We start from the raw sequence: 22,309 nt of genomic DNA, 5'->3' as shown, positions 1-22,309 counted from the left end.
ATTGAAAATGCCATAATTCCGTCCAGAATCGATGAAGCGGAACGAAATGCAAATTTGATCTAAAACTCAAGATAAAGTCACATACCAAAACAAAAATCAGCTCAATATCTGCAAGCGTTCAGAAAAAAAATTGCGGAAAGCCTAAAAATTAAAAAGGTCTTAATTTTGTCAAAAATCATTGAAGCGAAACGAAATGCGAACTTGATCTTTAACTCATCAAAATTCACTCACATACCAAAAATCAGCTCAATATCTACAAGCGTTTAGCAAGCTATTGATACAAACAAAAAATATAGTTTTGCAAGTATTACAGAAAGTATAGATTTTAATACTAATAAATTATTAGTATTAAAATCTATACTTATTAGTAATAATCATCAGTTGAAACAAAAAAAATATTTTGGTTCAAGATTCTAATTATCATATTTGACATCCCAATTTTAATACCACTATATATAGACTGAGAGTTTACCTGTAATCTTATGTTCTGTTAAAAAATGAGCAAATATTAAGTGGAAAAAAATCACAACCAACAAATCAGCATTGGTTGGATAATGGTAAACCAATTTTGTTAGTTTAGTCAGGGGTGATGTATTGTAAAAGATGACCGAATTTTGATAAGGCCAGTATTAAATGTTTTGAACATTTAAACCCTTCTTTTTGCATCATTGGCTCCTTTTTTAAGCAACTCAAGAAATCCGCCAAAGATTTCCATGCGTTCATTATGCATTTTCTCCTTTCTTTGACACTCGTCATCATACCTTTTCTGTTGTGTGTCAACGAAATTTTTAAGGACTTCAACAACTTCATTTGACCTTTTTCTCTTTGATTTTGGCTCATATTCAATAGATTCCTTTTTTACTTTCTTAGAAGCGCTCCTACCTGAATTTTCTGATATGGCATCAGACTCATTTTCATTTAAATTTTGTTGGTTATTAGTAGCAGTTGAACCTGCATCTACAGGCTTTGAAGCTTTTGAATTACCACTACCAGAGGACACAAAATAGGACTCTGCAATGTTTGGCTTTTCGGCCATGAAAGCCAACTCTTTATCATACGGATGATATTTGGGATTCTTTCCTGATTTCTTATGATCAAGCCCATTTTTTAATCCCCTCAAAAGGGTTTTCCACCTCCCCTCACATTGTGCACCTGACATTTTTGCGTGGACCCTGAGGTCCACGCAGAAAATATATAAACGTGGTTAAACCGGATCCCCTGGAGTTTGCGCGTCCTCCGTGGATTGGATGACGCAACCTATATTTATAGATCGGAAGTTACTTTATGCGGAGCGAAGCGGAGGCAGTCAAGCATTGCCGATTGGGAACAGATTGATCGGGATCAGAATGCAATACAATACAATGAGTAGGTAACGTGTGGCTTCGTCCCTATACATGTTGGCTTTGCACTTGTGGAATTTGGAATCTAGTTAAATTGCTCATGTGTTATGCTGTGTTTATGCGTGTGTGCTTTGGGAAAGCGTTTTAATGTATCTAAAGCGATCTATACAGTGAAATACATGTGTTGCGAACAGTCGCAATTTCAAGAACTTTTATAGAAATTTAATGAATTGATTTAGTTATGTGAAATCTAGAATGTTCTACATGTTACTTGAATGAATGATCAAGAATGCTCTAGAATATGTGAGAATATGATGACCTAGAATTTTACAGAACTTTCTATTTCTAGATGTTTCCTTCATAGTATATAAGTGACAGTTTTTGTGATCATAGATCAGATTGAGAAAAAGATTGAGATTAGATTGAAAACAAAGATTAAGTATATATTAGAAAACATTCCGAATATCTTAGCCAATGTGGTATTGTGATTGTTAACCGTTGTGGATTTGTTATTTGCCTTTAATCGCCATAATAAATGATAAAAAGGATTTCCGTGTGGTTGTGATTTGCCACAACATGTACCATTTTAATTGATTACGTTTAGATTTAAATAAAATGTATCTTTGTTGCGTAGACCCTGATTAAAATTTTTTGAGGCAAATCACAGAAATTGTTGGAATAAATTCACTCAGGTTAACCTATTTATATTACCTACATGATAAATAAAGTTGTAATTTTCGTGATTTTTGAAAAAAAAAAATTATATAAATTATAATGGGTCAAAACCACCCAGCGCGGACAAGTAATAGGGGCGAAACAACTCGAACTTCAACGAGCGCATGGTGAAGGAAAGGCGGGAAGATCATCGAGATGTCAACAATAAGTATGATTGCGTAGAATTTGAGCTTTGTTTTTGTTCCAGACAAAAAGTAAGCGATACAGTGTGTCTTTTTAAGAAAGATTATACTTAAGAGAATCATTAAGAAGTCTTTCGTTAGAACAATACAGGATTCATTGCACCAAGGTAGTCCTATATTTTTTCATGGTGGCTCACAATGCACTGCGATTGCATTCTTTGCCTTAGCATTGTTTTTACGTACGATTTCACATGCAATTTTTCTTCTGAGGATATTGACAATATTTTGATTCGAGGAGATAGCCTTTATGACCGTATTATTAGAGATTTGGGACATAGGGAGAAAGCTTATCTTGCACACTATGAAATGCCCAACACTGTTGTTGTAGCTGTGGTACCTTTGAATGCTCACATTCTGACATACTATTTGGTGTTGTAGGTGAAAATAATCTGGCACATGATGTAGGTGCTACAAACTTAATGGAAGCTTTAGAGACAGGGTTTTACGTTTCAGATCATTTACTTGCAACATTCCAACAGCTGAGTATTGCAATTAATTTTAACAGAAACAATGGGCATTATTTTGTGTTTGATTCTCACAGCAGAAATATAGTTGGTCAACACAATCCCTTTGGTACTGCTGTTCTATTAGAGGTTTCTGATTTCTCTTCTTTACTGGCATATTAAACAAGTGAATACCCAGGATCTATTTACAATATTTCTCCTGTTTTATTCAACCATCAAAGACCATCGTCATTTGAACACAACCAGTCAGAAAACACAGACTATGGGGGGTTCTTGGACGAGACACCAGGTACATCAAAGTATATTGATAATACAAGTAATCTCTGTGACGAAGATATCATCTCATTAAATTCATTCCAGAGTTTTTCACAAAGAAGTGAATTCCAAAGTACATTAAATTGCAATAGCTTAGAGCGAAAAATACTAATGAAGAATATCTTGTTGAAAGTTATTTCAAAAGTGAAAGAAGGTTGCATGATTTCATACAACATGTAAATTCAACAACGGCTGTAACTCTAGAACATGGAAGGCCTGGTGAAGATATGTATTTAAGTAATCATTTGAATAGATCTTCAGTGGAACATAGTTATTGTTGTCCTGATGAATGCAAACGTAGGAAACGGAGAGAAAAACACAGCAAAAACAAAAGAATTTGCAATAATTCAGCATCTGTTAATTGCAGTGTGCTTGGAGACATACAAAAATCTGTTACACTAAAGGCAAACTTTGATGAAAACCACACATTAGTCTCTGAATGTGTGGAAGTTAACACAATATTTGAAAACAGTTCTGAACAAATGTCAAATCTCTCAAAAAATTCCATTTCCGAAATTTTTTTCAGGGAAATTAAACAGACCCCTTCCTTTATTTGTTCAAGTTGTGATAGAATTTTATATTGTGACCAGATCCACAAGCATACAAAATAAATTCTAGTAGCATTGTTTGTTCCTTTTACCATTGTTTGTTTCTTTTGCCAAGTCGCCCGCGTGGCGCAGTGGTTAGAGCGTCTGCTCTAGAGTCGCGAAGTAAGGAGTTGATCCTTACGTCGCGGGTTCGAATCCCACTGTGGGACGTGGAGACCGGTCCTTCGGATGAGACCGTTTAAACCGAGGTCCCGTGTCGCAGTAGGTGCTGGCAAGAAAAAGATCCCTCACTGCTCAATGGCCCTAAGTGCCGAGTATAGGATAAAATTTTCAGTTCTCCACCGGCAAGTGGTGGCGTCTCCATATAAGTGAAATATTCTCGAGAGGGACGTTAAACAAAATTCAATCAATCAATCAATCAATCCTTTTGCCATAGTCATATTAAAAAGAATGAAATGCCTCCTTTCAACAGTATACTATAAATGCTTTAGACCCAGGAAATATTCCTTCTTATCTGAAAAATCTAACTTATATGGAAAAAAAAAACTTCTTTGTAAAATTCAGGTGTTTATGACAGTGGTGATTTTACCAGGTGGCCAATTAGCAGAAAAGGGACTAGCAATTGATTTTCAAATAGAATTACAAAAGCAAGACTCTGTACTTCCTCAACCTTTAAAAATTCAATTGTCATCACAGTGTCATATGAGAATACCAATGTATTAAAACCAACTCACCTAGTAAGAAAGGAAAAATTATTACAAGCATTGTTGTGGTTTAAAGCAAATAATCAAATATATGCCAACATTTCTTTAAATTTTAGCTATATTCCTGAAGGTATAAACATCGAAAATGAACTAGCTGTAATCAATAACATTTATGAAGAGTATGCTGTAATACCCTCAGATTATGTAATGCTACAGATTGACATTGAAACTTTGTTGAATAGTGATATTCCTCATTTACATGTATCACTGAAAAGGTGCAAATGATATTTCAAGTAATCCTGATTTATTACAAAACTCTTATATGTTTATGAAATTCATCAAACAAACGGCTGCCTATTGGAAAAATAATTCATTAAATGTATTGGCAATGTTTAAATGTCTTGGACCTCCAACCTTATTTGTTACATTATCAGCAAATGACATGCATTTTTGGCCCGATTTGATCATGTCCCTTCAATGTTGCAGCTATGATACAGCATGTAAAATGACAAACTGTTTACATTTGGTGAAAAATGACCCAGTTTTGACAGCACTTCATTTTCAACAGCGCTTTAGGATACTACTGAAAGATGTTATTCTTGGTCCTTTAATCCCTATAGTAAAGGAGTCAATTATTTTGCAAGTGTAGAGTTCCAAAACCGCAGAAGCCCATATTATCATATCTTCTTTGGATTGAAAATTTTTCAGAAATATTTAGTGACCACAAAAAGCTTGTAAAGTATATCAATGACATAATAAGCACAAAACACAGCACAAGTCAGTATGCTTCAAAGTATCAAATTCATCGTCATTCTGACTACTGTTTTGAGAAAAACTGGCCGCTGTCGCTTTGGTTTTCCATTCAGAGAAATGAAGGAAACACTGATGCATTTTGAGTAATGTAGATTTACAATAAATGTTATCAAAGGCAGGTTTAATGAAACTGAACGCACAGCTGATGATTGTTAAATTAATGCTTTTAACCCAATCATTCTTAACCATTGGCAAGCTAATATGGACATACAAGTGAGAGGTAATTGTGAATCAGCTGCTTATTATGTCTGTGCTTATTTTTGTAAAGCGGAACCTGAAAATTTGAAATTTGAACTGTCAAAAGTCATTAAAAACTTAAATCAAATGACTGCATTGTCTCGGTGTTCTAGAATGCTAAAAATTGGATATTGTTTGTTAAAATCAAGAAAGCTAAGTGCTCAAGAAGCAGCATATAGGCTTCTTCCAGATTTAAATTTGATAATTAGCTCAAGGTCAGTTCAGACACTAAATACAAAACCACCACAAGAAAAGAGGTTTCGTGTACTGAAATCAAAACAAGAGCAAGGGACCAGATGATACAAGTACATACATATTTTGCAACAATGTGATAGACTATTATCATGCACGTCCAAATGAACTATTTAATCTATGTTTATTTGAATTTTCACAGTGGTACGTTATGTGTGCAGACAAGGATGTTGATAAATCTGTAGTTTCTTCAAGTAAGTAACCACGTATAAAGTTAAAGCCTCCGTTTCAACATGTTGTAAAGCGAAAGAGGTTAAAATCCTTGATAATTCGCTTCCCAAAGTTGCCATTGTTATCTGATGATTACTTTTGCAGTCTCTTGATGTGTTTTTTACTCCATCAAAATGAGGAAGAACTTTTACAAAGAAATCAGACATCCAATATTAATATAGCACAGCCAGAGATGCATTTATTGCTAAAAGACAGAACATGCAATTAGACTTCTTAGAATCAGCAACAGTAGTAGATGAAATTGAAAATGCAGTTCGTTTTATTCAGTGTTCTGTAAAAGAGATGGAGGTCTTTATTGTCCCATATACTAGTGAACATGTACATGTTGATGATGACTGTCTTTTGGAAGATCCCTCATTATCTATACCACACCCTAATAACTTGCATGATGTAGATTTTCAGAATACCAGTGAATTACAAAGTGAACTATGTTGTGAAAATAGTGATAGGTTGCACATAAATGAAATAAAATCATCATCTATATCTATAGATGAGATACAAAGCAGATTAGCAAGGTTAACAAGGTGTCAAAAACTGTAATGCGTTACATTTTTAATCATTATAAAAAGAAGGATGATTCTGGGCAACTTTCCATGTTTTTTAGTGGTGGAGCAGGAGTTGGAAGAAGTTACCTCACTAGACTGATAATTGACTGGTTAAACTGTTCTTGCCCAATTGTTTGTGGAAAATCCCCAGTAATGGTATCTGTTTCAACTTGAACAGCAGCTAGAAATATCTTGGGAATCACAATACATAGTGCACTGTATTTACCAGTACAACATGGAAATCAACCCAATTTTAATGAATTATCTGGGAAAAGTTTGAAGAAATTAAGATTCATTTATTCATACGTTCATACACTCATCATCGATGAAATTTCAATGGTTAGTGCAAAAAAATTTGAATACATTCATAGAAGACTAACTTCAATTAAAGATAATGATAAACCATTTGGAAATTTAAATGTTATTGTCATAGGGGATTTCCTTCAGCTGAGACCTGTTAAAGGCAAATATGCCTTTGAAAATCCAATTTTATGGTCAACTTTCAAGCCTTTTATCCTCAAAGAAAATGTACGACAATCTGAAGATATTACATATCCTTCAATTCTAAATCGAGCTAGGGTTGGCTTACTGAATGAAGATGATCTCAAGATTTTACAATCAAGGTTAATTCAACCCCCACAAACAGATGTTTCGTCCCTTCTTCATTTATTTTCTACACTAAAAGAAGTTTTAAGAACATATCAACAAAATGCAAGTGTTGTTAAGTCCAGAATGTATTGAAGTGAAAGTAAAACATTATTTTTCTGAAGATGACATAGAAAAAAAGGGTCCTATCTCAGATGATGATATCCCTGTAGATGATAGAAATGCAGGTGGTTTACCAAGCCAGTTACAAATATCTATTTGGACAAGGGTTATGTAAATAAAAATATCTATACATCAAAAGGACTAGTAAATGGAGCCCTTGGATATGTAGAATCAATAGAAATGCACAAAGAAATGACTGCAGAAGTTAATTTAATTTATGTAAAATTTGATGATCCAGATATTGGAGGTATTCTCAAAAAGGTTGAACATAATAATGCAATAGCTATTGAACCTTTATGTCAAGAATTTTATTACAATGGAAGAATACTTGTTAGAGAGCAATTCCCTCTTATTCAAGCATGGGCAACTACAATCCATAAAGTGCAGGTGCATCTTTATCACAAGAAGTTATTTCAATTGGTAACAGTGTTTTTGAAAATGGAATGGCTTATGTTGCTTTAAGCAGAATTAAAAAACTGTCAGGTTTATATTTACTAGCATTTAATTCTCAGAAAGTTACACCCCCTCTCAAAGCTTTTTGGAGGAATATGCAAGATTCAGTTCTTTAACAGAGTAATAAGCCATTTAATGTTGTATTTGTAGATATGTACAAGTTGCCTCCCTGTATACTGAAACCTTTTGAACACAAAAGCATTAAATTTATTTGATTTTTCCCTGTTAAATTCTAAAACGTGCAAAATTACAAAAAAAATTAAGACATTAAATGACCTATCTTCTTTATGCAACTGGTACCAGTATTACGTCTCCTTCGCTCAGATGACTGGATCTTGTCTTTAAAATATCATTTATTTCATGACATAACATTATAAATGACAATATAGGGTATTATTTGATTCATTCAGTATGAAAAGAGAAAATAGCTACTTAAATGTACACTGTAACAGCATTGATAAATGAAAGCAGTTTTCAAGAATATACTTTTAAAATATTTGATCATGAGGATCTAAAATTTACAAAGAACTGCGAACGATAGTATTGTTCTCCCGCCTACCTCCAAGTCAATTTTCAAAAGTGAAGATATTCGAATGATTTTTAATATTTATATTGATATTCATATGGATTTTCGTAAAACATCTGTTCACTTCTTTGGGAAAACAACGAGAGATAACTCTAAAATTTTGGTAAAACTCGTGTTTTTCACTATAGAAATCAAAGGAAAACGGAAAATATTTTTAAAACATCTTCCCCCCCCCCCCCCCCGTGAAACAAAAATTCCTTTTTACGGGTAATATGGACTGCCATTTCACAAATTCATACCAAAGCTTTTTGTGTTTCACGGGGGGGAACATATGTTTATATACAAAAAACGACAAAAATGCTTATTTTTTCAGCAATTTCCAAGTGCTTTACAACTGAAACATTATATTTTACTAATAAATATGCTTAGTTTTGTATGCATAAAACATAAGAAAAAGATTTAAGAAACATTTATTCATATCCAAGACTATTTCAGAATATGGTGATGCTTTATAGCCCGATTTCAGTGGAAAATATCGTCTACCCCCCTTATTTCAAGAGCTGGAATTAGGGATATTTTACTATTTAGCACTGGAATTAAAATAATTAATCAATTACCATTGAACTGTTCTTTGTATTAAACAAAGATTTTATGGCCAAATTGTCATCAATATTGAATTAAATGGTTGTAAAATGTAGGCGGGAATCAGGAGTTACCGTGCGTAGTTCTTATTGTTTCAAAATATGAATACAAATGATTGTGTAGACTATTGCAAAGAAGCCTCACATTGCATACATATTAAAAAAAATATTACATGAAAAAAAGTAAAAAAAATAGGTGCAAAATGTTTGATATGTAATTACAATACAATATTGTGAAAATTGCAGATGCTGAAAATAAAGGATATAGAAGACAAACATCCCAAAGACTTGCCACCATCCCCATCAGTGAGAGGAGTCGTGCTAGATGTTAGCGACATAGAAAAGTCACAAAATGAGCAATATAAAGATAAATTCTTCGCAATTCTTGAAGACAGGTGGAATATCAGTAACAGTGTATGATCCAAACAAAAGAAACAAATTTATTCAAGGAATGGCTGTAATTCTTATGAATATTCTTGTGAAGCAAAATTTCATAGCTGTTACAAGCAAAACAGATGTGGGAATATGAAGACCATTTGCTATCCCGGATGATGTTAAGCGTGAAGCCCCAACCCTTGCAGGACAAACAATGACTTTAAAAGCTGCATTAGCTTCACCAGTGAAAACATTACTTACAGTCAAGGGAAAATTTGTTAAGGTAGTATAAGATTTGAAGATTGAAATGTACATTATTTAGAATTTAAACTTCTCTATTTTTTTCCACATTTATTTCCCAGACCTATAACATTAAAGATGATATATAGGGCAGCTACCAGGGATGGGGCTCTGACTAAGCTCCCTCTATAACAATATATAATAATAATCCCTACAGCACCACGCAGGGTGCTACATTGTAAATATCTAAATCTTAATACAATGTCTCACATAATTTATTCATATCATACATTCAATATGTATATTAATTAAATTGTATAACATATAAAAAAAAAAAACCCAGAGAATATTTATCCGGATTCAATTTTGGTTCTAAATTTCTTGTTCGTATTTGCAATCCGGTGCGATTCATGAATGTATTGCAATATATTGAATAAATGGGAAAAAAATACATGGAACTTAATTTAAATCTGGATTGTGGAAAACAGGTAACAGTTTCTCGAATTTTGTTAATACAGTTAACGTTAAATTCATATCTCCCTTAAAATTGCGTTTATCATTTTTTAACAATTGGAAAATTAATTTCGTTTCTCTCGTGAATGCTTTTTGGAGCAATGAGGTAGTTATTTTTTTATTTTCATACTTGATACTGTTTCTTGTTTTCCATATTGACCACTTATATATATAAATCAAAGTGTTAACACAAATTAACACAAATTCGAACGTTTTTGGGGTTCACTGGCAAATCCCAGTAGAACAGTACATGCATCAAATTTGATTGAATCCTTTACAGGTATTAGTAAAATTATTCTTTGTACCAATTCTAAAACTGGTTTGACGTGTTTACATTCAAAAAATAAATGCTTCTGGCTCTCAGTATTTGCTTTACAAAAAAGGCAATTCACACATCGGATCGACACAAAACTTCTCTATTTTAATTATGTCAATAAATACTTTAATATAATTTAGAGGTATGAATCAGTAAAATATGAAAAGACCTTTTTGGATTCTCCCATTTTCTAAATTATGTATTTTTATTTTCATTCAGTTGTCGCCAGCAAGCAAGAAAAGGGTTGAGCAAAATGATGTAAATTTTCAAGAGGTAATTCTGAAAGATGCGGATAGTCACACAACAGTTGCAGTGTGGGACTCAATGGTAAATACCATTCAAAAAGGCGAATGTGTGCAGATTACAAAATGCAGGGTGCGTTTGTTCAACGAGCAGAAGAGGTTAACCACTACAAGATCATCCTAATGTGAGGTTTGTTGTTTTACACATATAATCAATGGGATAATTCTATAAAACATTAAAATGTTGCAATGTTTATTGTATTGTTAAAAAATGATACATCTTAATGAGGCTGCATCAAAAGACCAAAAAATGCAACACATGTAATGACCAGATTAGAACACCATGATGATGCAACCGGAAACTGATTTATTAAGACTTTTAACATTAGAGAGTTCACATACTAATTAGATCATACATAAGATTATTCATGTCATTATATTACATACCCCTTCAATTAAATTTAAAGAATATTTTAGATGAAAATCAGCATCAAATTAAGCAGATCAAAACAATCAAATATTAATTATCAGAAATCATACCATATCAGATATAATCATATTTTATTACTTTTAATCAACAGTAAATGAAAGTAGCTTAATGTCAACATAATTGGGACTAGAAGGTTCACTGACTAGGTGATATCATAGAACTAAATTGTATTTTACTTGCTTTAGCATAACAATTGTAAGCACCTTGACCATGCAAATAAAGGGATTATTATGCCCTTTTTACAACCATTTACGTTTCACTGAATCACACGGTATAGTCAGAAAGGTACTTAGGTTTCACGACAGCTCGAGCCGAACGCGTTTTTTGTTGGTTGGTATCTGGTACTGGCAAAACTGGGTTCTTTTTGACTGTTGCTTCACTCTGTTGCACTGTGTTCGGTTTTGTGGTTAGCGGACTATTTGTTGACTGGTCTTTCGGAACCATAGTAATTGGAGGAATGCAGATTTCTTGTGTTGGTTGGATGGTGTGTGGATCTTCTCTGGTTTTCATCAACTTGCAATTGTTCCGGCGGTATGTTCGGGCTTGAATACCTGCTTTAACAAGGTGAGAACGTGGATTTTCAGTTTGCGAGATGTACTCAGCCGGTTTCCAACCCTCTGGAGTCTGAATGCGAATGGAATCGCCAGGCTCACACTGTTGTCTTGGCTTTGCGTGCTGATCGTAATAGAATTTCTGCTTTAGTCTGTATCCATTAGACGAGTTGAAACCTGATTCGGCTCTATGATGCATGGTTTACGTAGGTTGTCACTGGTAGGTATCAATGTTTTACCTCTTCTAGACACCAGACGCTGCATCGGAGATCCAATTCCAGAATAACTCGGGGTGTTGCGTAAATCAAGAAGACCCAAGTGTATATCATCTCCCGATTCTGCACATTTCTTTAGAATGTTCTTGACAGTTTGAACTGCCTTTTCCACCAAGCCATTGAATTGCAGATGTAAGGGCGATGATGTTATGTGTTCAATACCATAAGACCTTGTGAAATCCTTAAACTCTTGGCAGGCAAACTGTGGACCATTGTCGCTTACTAGCATGTCCATAATGATATAACGAGCGATATTCTCTTTGATTCTTTTGATGACAGTTGCTGCTCTTGTGTCCCGTTCCAATTCAGCAACTTCTATGAAATTCGAATAGTAATCAACCATAATGAGGAAATGGTGGTTGTCGAACTCAAAAAGATCTGTGCCAACTTTGCTCCAAGGAAGTGAAGGTATTGGATGGATGATCATTGGTTCTTTCTGTGGCTTGTTCCTATGCATCAAACAAGCGCTGCATCTACTAACAACATCTTCAATCTGTTTGTTCATCCCAGGCCAGAACACTAGCTCTCTAGCCTTTTGTTTGCATTTAAGAATCCCTTGATGAGAACTGTGGATAGTTTTCAGTGTTGTAGCTCGTAGCTCACTTGGTATGACTGTTCGTTCTCCACGATAGATTAACCCGTTGTAGGTAGATAACTCATCGCGAAACTCCCAGAACGGCATGACTTCAAGTGGTAAGTCACATTTTCTGTCTGGCCATCCTTGGCAGTTAACTTGTTTTAGAGTTTGTAAATGCTGATCTTTCTTCGTGGCTTCTACTAAGGTTTCGTGGTCTGTATGTGAAAGTGTTTCTACAGTAAAGACCATCATTTCATCGTCTATCACTTGTTCGTAGCTCCTCTGTAACGGTAACCTCTTCAAACAATCTGCCAATCCGATTTCCTTCCCCTTTACGTATATGAGATTAAATTCGTAAGGCTGCAGTCTTAACATCATTTTTTGAATTCGCATCGGTGCTGTGTGCATTGGTTTTTTCATGATGCTTTCCAGTGGCTTGTGGTCTGTTTCTATAGTTACGTCAGCTTTCCCATACAGCAGTTTGTGAAACCGTTCACACCCAAACAATACTGCGAGCATCTCCTTCTCGATTTGTGCATATTTGTGCGCTGGGGTTAGAGCTCGAGACGCATAAGCCACTACTCCATTTTTCTGCAAGATTGCTGCTACCAAACCTTTCATTATCGATGTATCAAATGTAACAGTCACTGGCTGTGTCGCATCAAAGTACTTCAAGACATCTGTTGATGCAAGTGCTTTCTTAACATTAGCGAATGCCTGTTGAGCTTCTGTGTCCCAGCTCCACTGGTCTCTAGTCTTAAGCTCTCGTAATGGTGATGTTAGTTCACTTAGTCTTGGAATGAACTTGGCCAAGTATGCGAGCATGCCCAACACAGTCTCTAGCTCGCTTCTATCCTCTGGATCCTTCATCTCAAGAATTACTCGTACTCTATCTCTTGACGGTTTTAGACCTTCTCCTGTGAGTTGATGACCAACATAATCTACTTCACAAGTACACACTTAGCTGAGTTTAATTTCAGACCAATTGATCGGGCCTTTTTGAGTACTGAAGTAAGTCTGTTTGTGTGCTCCTCCAGAGTCTTCCCATGAACCAGTATATCGTCAATCACAATTTCCACACCTTCCATGCTGCCAAAGTGAGTAACCATTTCTCTCTGGAACACTTCTCCTGAACATTTTAATCCCATTGGAATACGATGATATCGGTATCTTCCAAAAGGCGTGTTAAATGTTGTTAACAGGGAGCTTGCTTTGGTCAGTTTTATTTGATAGTAGCCCATATTGGCATCAAGGGTAGAGAAAAACTTGCTTCCGTCAAACCTGGTTACTATGTCGTCTATGCTGTTCATAGGGTAATGCTCACGCCTAATCGCTTTATTGAGATCTGATGGATCAATGCAAATTCGTACACGACCGTTCTTCTTCCTTACACAAACCATACTGTTTACCCATGCGGTTGGTTCTTGGACTGGCGTAATGATTCCACAGCGAACGAGATTGTCAAGCTCACTTTTCACTTGCTCGCGAATGGCTACAGGAATAGCTCTTGGTGCGTGAATAACTGGTGTTACAGTGTTGTCAACTTTGATCTCATACTCGCCAGGTAGGCATCCAGGTTCCTGTCCGATAACATCTGTGAATTCTTGCTTAATTTGTTCCATGACGTCACTCACACTTACATTGTTTACTCTGGCTATAAGACCAAAAAGAATGCTGTCCTTCCTCCCCAGTAGCTGTAGTTGTAGAGAGTTGCATAAACAAAAGGTCTAGTCATTTGCCTTTCTAGTCAGATTTTGTCAAAAATTGTTTTAATGTTTATTTACCAAAGTGAAGACTAGTTTTATTTATAGTTTTTGTAATTTGTATGTACTGTTAATATACATGTATTTCAGTTTTTCTTTTTTGTCATGTATCTTTCTTTTTGTATTCAAAAAGCTGTATCAACAAAAGCTCTCAAAATTCCTTTGTTTAAGTTAGTCATTATTTAACTACAACAAACAAATCTGCTTACATTTCATCACACAGTATCACCCTTCTACTGTTGAACTTTAAATAGCATATTAAAAGATTTTGTCTTGCTTTTTGTTCTAATGTACAAAGCTGTTCTTACATGCAGGACTGAGGAGAGTTGCACAAGCACAAGTTTTAACAATATTGTTTTTTTCAAAACTAATTCGGGGATACCAGCTCTTTCTCTTCTTATCAAACAAGTATTATTTGGGCAGATTGTTTCAGAACCCTTTATTCACTGCAGCTGCACATTAAGTTTTTTCAGTTGAAGTGACCTGTCCTTAGATCAAAAATTGAAAAAAAATTGAAATCTTCAATATATTACTCAATTTGTAATCATTTTAAGCATTCAAGGCATTATGCTTAGATGAATTAAATTTTTATTTGCATGTTCTTTCCAATTTTTAGGTCACCCGAGTCACTCAGGTGACCTATTGCTATCCGTTTTCGTCCGTCGGCGTGCGTCGTGCGTTAACATTCGAACATTTTTAGCTTCTTCTCTGAAACCGCTTAACCAATCTCAACCAAATTTGGCACATAGCATCTATGGGTGAAGGGGAACAAAAATTGTGAATTTCAAGGTCCCTGCCCCCCTGGGTGGGGCTAAAACCACCAAAATTAATGCAATCTTTAAAAATCTTCTTTACTCCTGGACATCAAGCAGTCAAACTGTTGGCATGATTGTAATAAGCATTGAGCCCTCTACCAAAATTGTGAAATTCATGGTCCCAGGGTCAGGGGTTCAGGTGCTAGGGTGGGGTTAAGTAGATCATAAAGTGAAAGTGCATTATTCCTTTGAAAATATTCTTCTCTGCGCATGCTCCTGGGTATTAAAAAAAGTAACTTAGTACATAGTTATGATGAGCAAGAGTGCCTCTACCAAAATTGGGAATTTCATGGCCCTTGGGTCAGGGGTTCTGGTGTTAGGGCGGGGCTCTATTGATTATAAAGTGAAAATACATTAATTTTTTGAAAATCTTCTTCTCTGCTCCTGGGTATTAAATAAAGTAACTAAGCACATAGTTATGATGTGCAAGAGTGCCTCTTCCAAAATTGTGAATTTCATGGCCCTTGGGTCAGGGGTTCTGGTGTTAGGGCGGGGCTTTATTGATTATATAGTGAAAATGCATTAAGTCATTGAAAATCTTTTTCTCTGCTCCTGGGTATTAAATAAAGTAACTAAGCACATAGTTATGATGAACAAGAGTGCCTTTTCAGAAATTTTGAATTTTATGGCCCCTGGGTCAGGGGTTCAGGTGTAAGGGCGGGGCTCTATTGATTATATTGTAAAATTGCATTAATTTTTTGAAAATCTTTTTCTCTGCTCCTGGATATTAAATAAACTAAGTACCTAGTTATGATGAGCATGGTTGCCCCTTCCAAAGTTGTGACTTTCATCCCCCCTGTGTCAAGGGTTCTGGTGTTAGGGCGGGGCTCTATTGATTAAATAGGGAAAATGCATTAAATTCTTTCAAAATCTTCTCTTCTCCTGGGTATTATTCAAGTAAAGGAAGTGCATGGTTATGATAAGAAAGAATGCCTCTTCCAAAATTGTGAAATGTGTGACTCTATTGATTATATAGTGAAAATGCATATTTTCTTTCAAAATATTTTTTCTACTACTGGTTATAAAGCAAAGAAACAAGTGTATAGTTATGATGAGCAAGGGTGCTTCTTCCAGAATTGTGAGTTCATGGCCCCTGGGTCAGATGTTCTAGTATAAGGGTGGGGCTTTATTTATTTAATAATGTAGTGAAAATGCATTTCTTTGAAAATCTTCTATGCTTCTGGGCATATTCGAGGCAAACAGAGTAAAAGTTTTAATATGCAAAGGTATTTTTACCAGAATTTTGAACACCTGGACCATTTAGTCAAGTGTTCTGGACCTGGCCAGGGCTTCTATTATCTTGTATTCTGCTGAGCATTCAAGTTATTCTCCTTTGCCATTCACCTTTGATAATTAATCACTGTAAACAATGTATTTGAAAGGTCAATAGAATACGAGAATTATGCAAGAATATTTATTGTAAAATACAAAAAGTACTTTCGTAGTTTTAATGATCAGGTAGACTTGGAAATAATGGATGAATAAAAATGAGACAAAAATAACTTATCTTTTTAAATGTTCTTCAAAGGCCAAGAGAGGCCAATGTGAGAAGTAATTATATGGGGTTAAAGAATAGACATTTTGTTAATAGTCTGCATGATAATCGTGATAAATGGGGGACAGATTAGATACTAGACCAATTATTTTGTTGATGTTAATCATACTATTTTTTGCTTTATGGATCCTCTAAATTGTTGTATTGTACTCAGGTGACCGTTAAGGCCCTTGGGCCTCTTGTTCATATAAATGGCAGCTGCCTTAATATGTTGAACGTGAAATACATAAACTCAATATTCATACCATATTATATTTCATCAAATGTTCAAAAAAGGTTCACTGGTGTGTAATGGGTTCTTGTCTTTTATAAGCCATCAAAAATTATTTTTACCATTTTGTGTAGGTCACACAATCCTTATGTATAAACGTTTTTGTCATTTTTTTAAAGGTGCTCATCATGCAAGAAAATTGCATTTACAATAGTTTTGTAATGGTTAGAGCCATGATCTTTAATATAGAACAGTTGTAGTGTTACAGTAGTTATATTTTGTTGTGTCTTTTTTTCAATTTGGTTTCACAAAGCAATGTAAGTGAAAACTCCATAAGATTTTCCACTTTACACATTTATATGTTTTTGTCAAATATTGGTTATACAAGGTGTCCTTACAGAAGGATTTGTACTTGATTTATTGAAAGTTCTAGTTTTTTGCCAGTTCACCAAAATATTTTGTTAGTATGCTGCTTAAGAACATATGCAATGTTGTTTTGAACTTTATTTTCATATTCCCTGAATAATTTAATACCTACAATAATTGAGAGACCTTTATGCAGTTTTATAATGCATGGTTATGCTGCACACCTTTTCTGATTCAAATTTTGGAGTAATACCTGCTAAATTATTTTTCCTGAATTTTTCTTTAAAAAAAATAAAAGGATTTTCATCGTTTGATATCTGCTCAAAACTGGAAATGGATGCTGAATTCTTATCTACGAACATGTGATGGTATAACTGTTTTAAACTTAGAATCTATACTTATAAATTAATAAATTTTGCAAATAAACTCCGAAACGGGTGCACCAGAGTTCTCACTTACTCCTCTAACAAAACACTATATACAAGATGATGTCCGTAAACTATATTTAGATTTCACTTGCATAGTAAGTGTCGTACATAAAATTAAAAGTCTACTTTTATTTTCTATAAACAACCATGAAATAGCAAAAACGTGAGTACGGTGGCGTTTCCGGTTGGCGGATCTAAGTTACTGGCAATTTTTAATGAAACTGACAACAAGCAATCGTTTCTTTATTTCATAAAACGTCATCACTTTATTATTCAATAAAAACTTGATTTAAATGATATAAAAGAAATAAGTTGTGATAACCGATTAAAAAGGGAATGTGCAAATTACTTTCGTCATTCACCGATCTTAATATTGACGGAAGCTTCTAGAACATCATATAGCATCGAGCCCGATGTTAAAAAGAAAAACGAGGCGATTATAGCTAAATGAACATAAAAAAAAGCTTTTGTGTGAATGGTCAATGAAATAATGGTAAATCATTGATAACACTATAAGTTGTGAATATATTTATATATCGAAAGACTATTACATATATGTAGTAGGTTTTTCTAAAAAAAAATTATCGGTAAAATTTGTAAATTTGTCGGTAAAATTTGTATTTTCCCTACTCAGAGCATCGTGGTAACGAACCCGAAGTAGAATTTGTACTTCGTAATAAATTTGCTTATACGAAAAGGGAAAATTAATGAAAAAGGTATTGTTCAAATACAATTAAAGCTGTACAATTTTGTGCTTTAATCAATACATTTCAGATGTTTTCTGAATACAGTCTTTTGTATCAAATACTCGGCCTATTCATTGGGCGTTAAAAGCTAATCTTTACACAGGTACTTGGGTCTTGGTTTATAAATATGTATGTAACGGGTACCTTATTGATATGTAAAAAAGGTCATGTACATACTTATAAACGAAGACCCAAGTACCTTTGAATTGTTACCCCCCCCCCCCCCCCCCAAATTAATTTATCAGTAAAATGTGCATATTCGTTCCTTTTATCCTTGACAGAAATGAAATAAGAGCATCTGAAATAGAATATCCATAACATAGTTATAACAGGTTTCACAATAAACGTCAATTAATGAAATTATTATTTTTTAAGTTAATACAAAAAAGGGATGGGATGGGGTATAGACGTACATCTACTTCCTGCGAGATTTTGAACAAAGTATTTCTTCTTTCTATAAGCCTGTAGTCTGTCAGTAGAAACAACAATATATTTTCTGTGGGTAGTGGTATAAATTCAATTCCCCGCGCTTGCTCGGGGTTTCATCTAGTATCTCAAAAAATTATAAGTAGGAAAGTTAAATTGTGAAGTACATGTACCTTGCATATGTCCTTAATGTTCTATACACAGTTAACAAAAGAAATTCAAAATATATATATATTATCTGTTTGCTTTCTGAAAAAAAAGTTTTTAAAAAGTTCCCTTTAATAAAATACCATTAATTTTATTCAGCCTTCTTTATTTATGCATGCACATGCATTGCATCAAATCCTCCACAGTAGAGGTACATGTAATATATTGCTGTTCATATTTTAAAATTGACATAATAAGAGAAATTGCACTATGCTAGGGAATGAAAAGCAACATAAGGATAGTTTGTTCTAAGCATCAGCAGTTAAATAAATTAAAAATGCTCACCATACATGATGTTGAATTTACAAGGATATAAGTATATATAAGAACCCTGCCCTATTTCTTCAAAGTTTATAATTTGGCCATCTTTAAAAAAAATGTTTGCACTCTCCTGATCAACTGGCTAAAAATAGCGGACTCAAAACTTTTTTAACCCCCACGAAAAAAAAAATTGTCATACCTACATCTACACACCAACCTAATTTTCTTACTTTGGGTCTGGAGGCGTCAAGCAAACATTATTTTAAAGATGGCTTTATAGTTATGTGTAATCATACAGAGAAATCAATCTACAGTATATTTTCAGGACACATGAATATATAAAAGCACCAGTTCCGCTTTTTCAAGTTAAAAATTGACCTTCAAGAGTACATTTAGGATAAAAACTCCAGGGGGTAAATTAATTCATATTAAGTTCCTATTCGAAACACGTGCTTATTGTCCACGTATTGCAGTCCTTTTTTAAAGGACAGCAACTTGTATGTCCTTTTTCTCCCAAAACTTTACTTATTTGGTCCCACATTGATTTCTTTCTAAGCTTCCCACTGTTAAGTATATCCATTCTACTTTTGTATTCTTCTATTAGTACAAATATCATTTCTGCTTGAACTTTCAGTACGGCGTGATATTCTCGTACATATGTATACATAATTAGCGTCTCTCAAATAGTGTCTTAGATTCTCATTGGTTGCCAGATTAGCTCATCAATACTGAAATTTACACAGCTTTTCATTCACGGGTGAAATACACATGGAATAAAAATGGTTCAGACGTCAACGAGTGACGCAAGGAACCAATTACATCGTTTCTTACAGTAGAGGTGTGGCTTATGTCATCTCATTGTTTGTTAACAACAATCTTAAGTCGCTAATGTTATGAATTTCTTAACCAATGAGAATCTAGGTCAGCTTTTGAGAGACGCTAATTATGTATCGCCGAGATTGTCACGCCTTACTGAAAGTTCAAGCAGAAATGATATTTGTACGAAGAAGAGAGTTGCTGGCCGGTCCAAAACATACCTTGACCTTATGAAGTTGAAGCACTGGAACTGGATGCTGTTGATTCCTATGCAGAGATAAAAGATCAAAATTCTGACAGTTTAACTTTTTTGTAAAAAATTATATCATAAATTGGAATCAAAATATAAAAATTCCCATGTTTATGTAATGTTGCTATGCATATGAAACGATTACAAGTATTGTTTTGCTTATTAGTATGTTTGCTTGAGAATTCTTCACTCACATGGAGATGTCACTATTTGTTAAATTTAAATTCAATATATTGATACCTTGAGTGCTAGGTTGAGCCCGGACACAGACATGTTTTGCAAAAATGTCCATACTGTAGAACATCTTTTTTGCAGTCTTGGCATTCATAGTTTTTCTTCTTTCTTGTGGGGTTGAATTCATTTCTAATATAAGGTCCTCTTCCTCTTCAACACTAGTTCCAACGCCAATAGGTTTTCTTTTATTGCCTAGATATATTTAAAAATAAGATTAAGCGTTACAAATAACATGGACCATCTTCGTAAAACCGTGTTTGATTACTTTCAACCATGTGATGAAACTGTGGGTTGGTAAGTGAGTAAAATTTGTGAATGTGTTTTGACATTGATTAAATTCCCCTCCCCCCCCCCCCCAAAAAAAAAATCTTTAGTAGGGAAGACGACAAAGGTCCAGGGGCCCGTTTTCAAAAGAACTTACGACAAAGTCGTAAATATTTCAAGTCTCATAGAGTCATCCTCATGGTGCAAAATTCATATCAAATCAATTATTCCGAAATATTATAGGCCCTGCAAGGTATATTTTACTGGAATAATGTTTAATTTATCACTTACTAATGAATAATTAGTATTTTAAAATCAATTCATAAGTTCGTTTGTAAAACGCAGCCCTGGAATTCTGTTAATTAGTAAGTGAGGAATAACCCCCATTATTTCCTCCTTTGGAAAGGCACCTGAGTTTTGGATAGCGTGTTAAAAAAATATCGAGACGATAATTTCAAAGGAAAATATATACCCATCAATCACATCCGTGCAATCAGTTTGTACTTTCATCAACCCTTTAAATAAGCTGCTGCGGAAAATTCAAATTCAAATCCTCAATGGAATACACATTATAAATAGGACAAAACTGCTAGATGTATAGACTACTATGCAACCATTTTTGGTGGATTATACAAATGAAGCTTTTATTCACAATATCTTCTTACTCTGTCGCTCTGTAAAATAATAACATTTTTCGATTTTAAGTAATTTGTATACTGTGTTTATCTGTGCAATCATGAGCCGTGAATAAGCCCATTTTATCAAAACACATTCCACAAGATGAACACATAAGCAGCTGCCGCCATCTTCCTTCTTTCTGCACTACCTCGAAACATGGTGCGCGCTGAACTCGATTCGGTTTGTGCCTGCACACAGTTCTGGTACACTTCATTGGGTAGAACACGCGTCCGGAGCATTCCGAACAGACGAAAGAAATACTGTGGAATCATCATTGATCGTGGGGGATCAATGTTCGTGGGTAACCCTTACCCACGAATTTACATCCCCACGAACAACTATTTTGTCAACGTACTGATTAATTAGATCTTTCAAATAAACGAGCTGCCCACGAAATTACATCCACACGAACCAATAAAATTTTGCTTGCCCACGAACATTGACCCCCACGAATTTAAATGATTCCACAGTACACCCTATGACCAAGCAAAAATACTTAATTTCTTTGTTCTTGCAGTCCAAAAGTGTACCAGTAGCAGTCCTAAAAAAATAATAAATACCAGTCCAAATACATATTATCAGACTACAGCGATAACAAAATCGGACAGCAATTAAAAAGTCAAGGTTATAATACTTACAGACATTAGTTAAAAAAAAAAAACTTTAAAAAATGGAGGTACTCACAAAATGATACCCTTCCTTCCCGTATATAAGTAAAATGACATGGTGCATTTCTTGACAGTACGCACAGTTGTAAATGAGATTCTATGAAAGTTCCATTGAATTTTATTCAAGGGTCTAGGAAGAGTTGGGCACCCCCTTTTATTGAGTATAATGACAAACTCTATCTTTTGCTATTGGAAACCCCAAATATATCTGTTCGACCAATACGTAAAGTAGAAGATGCACAATGGCAATGATTCTGTATAAAAGAAGATTTTGTGAAAGTCTCATCA

The 22,309-nt window shown here is 34.5% G+C and overlaps 1 pseudogene; it reads right to left on the bottom strand.

Moving 5' to 3' along the window:
* Positions 1–646: 646 nt before the first annotated feature.
* On the bottom strand, positions 647–21,997 carry LOC133204819 (uncharacterized; annotated as a pseudogene).
* Positions 21,998–22,309: the final 312 nt, after the last annotated feature.

Source organism: Saccostrea echinata, unplaced genomic scaffold (genome assembly GCF_033153115.1).
Source record: "Saccostrea echinata isolate AGI-Se365-2 ecotype Australia unplaced genomic scaffold, CSIRO_AGI_Sech_v1 ptg000054l, whole genome shotgun sequence".
In the NCBI taxonomy this organism is placed as follows: Eukaryota; Metazoa; Mollusca; class Bivalvia; order Ostreida; family Ostreidae; genus Saccostrea; species Saccostrea echinata.
The sequence above is the reverse complement of the archived record's forward strand: the minus strand, read 5'-3'. Positions and strand labels throughout refer to the sequence as shown.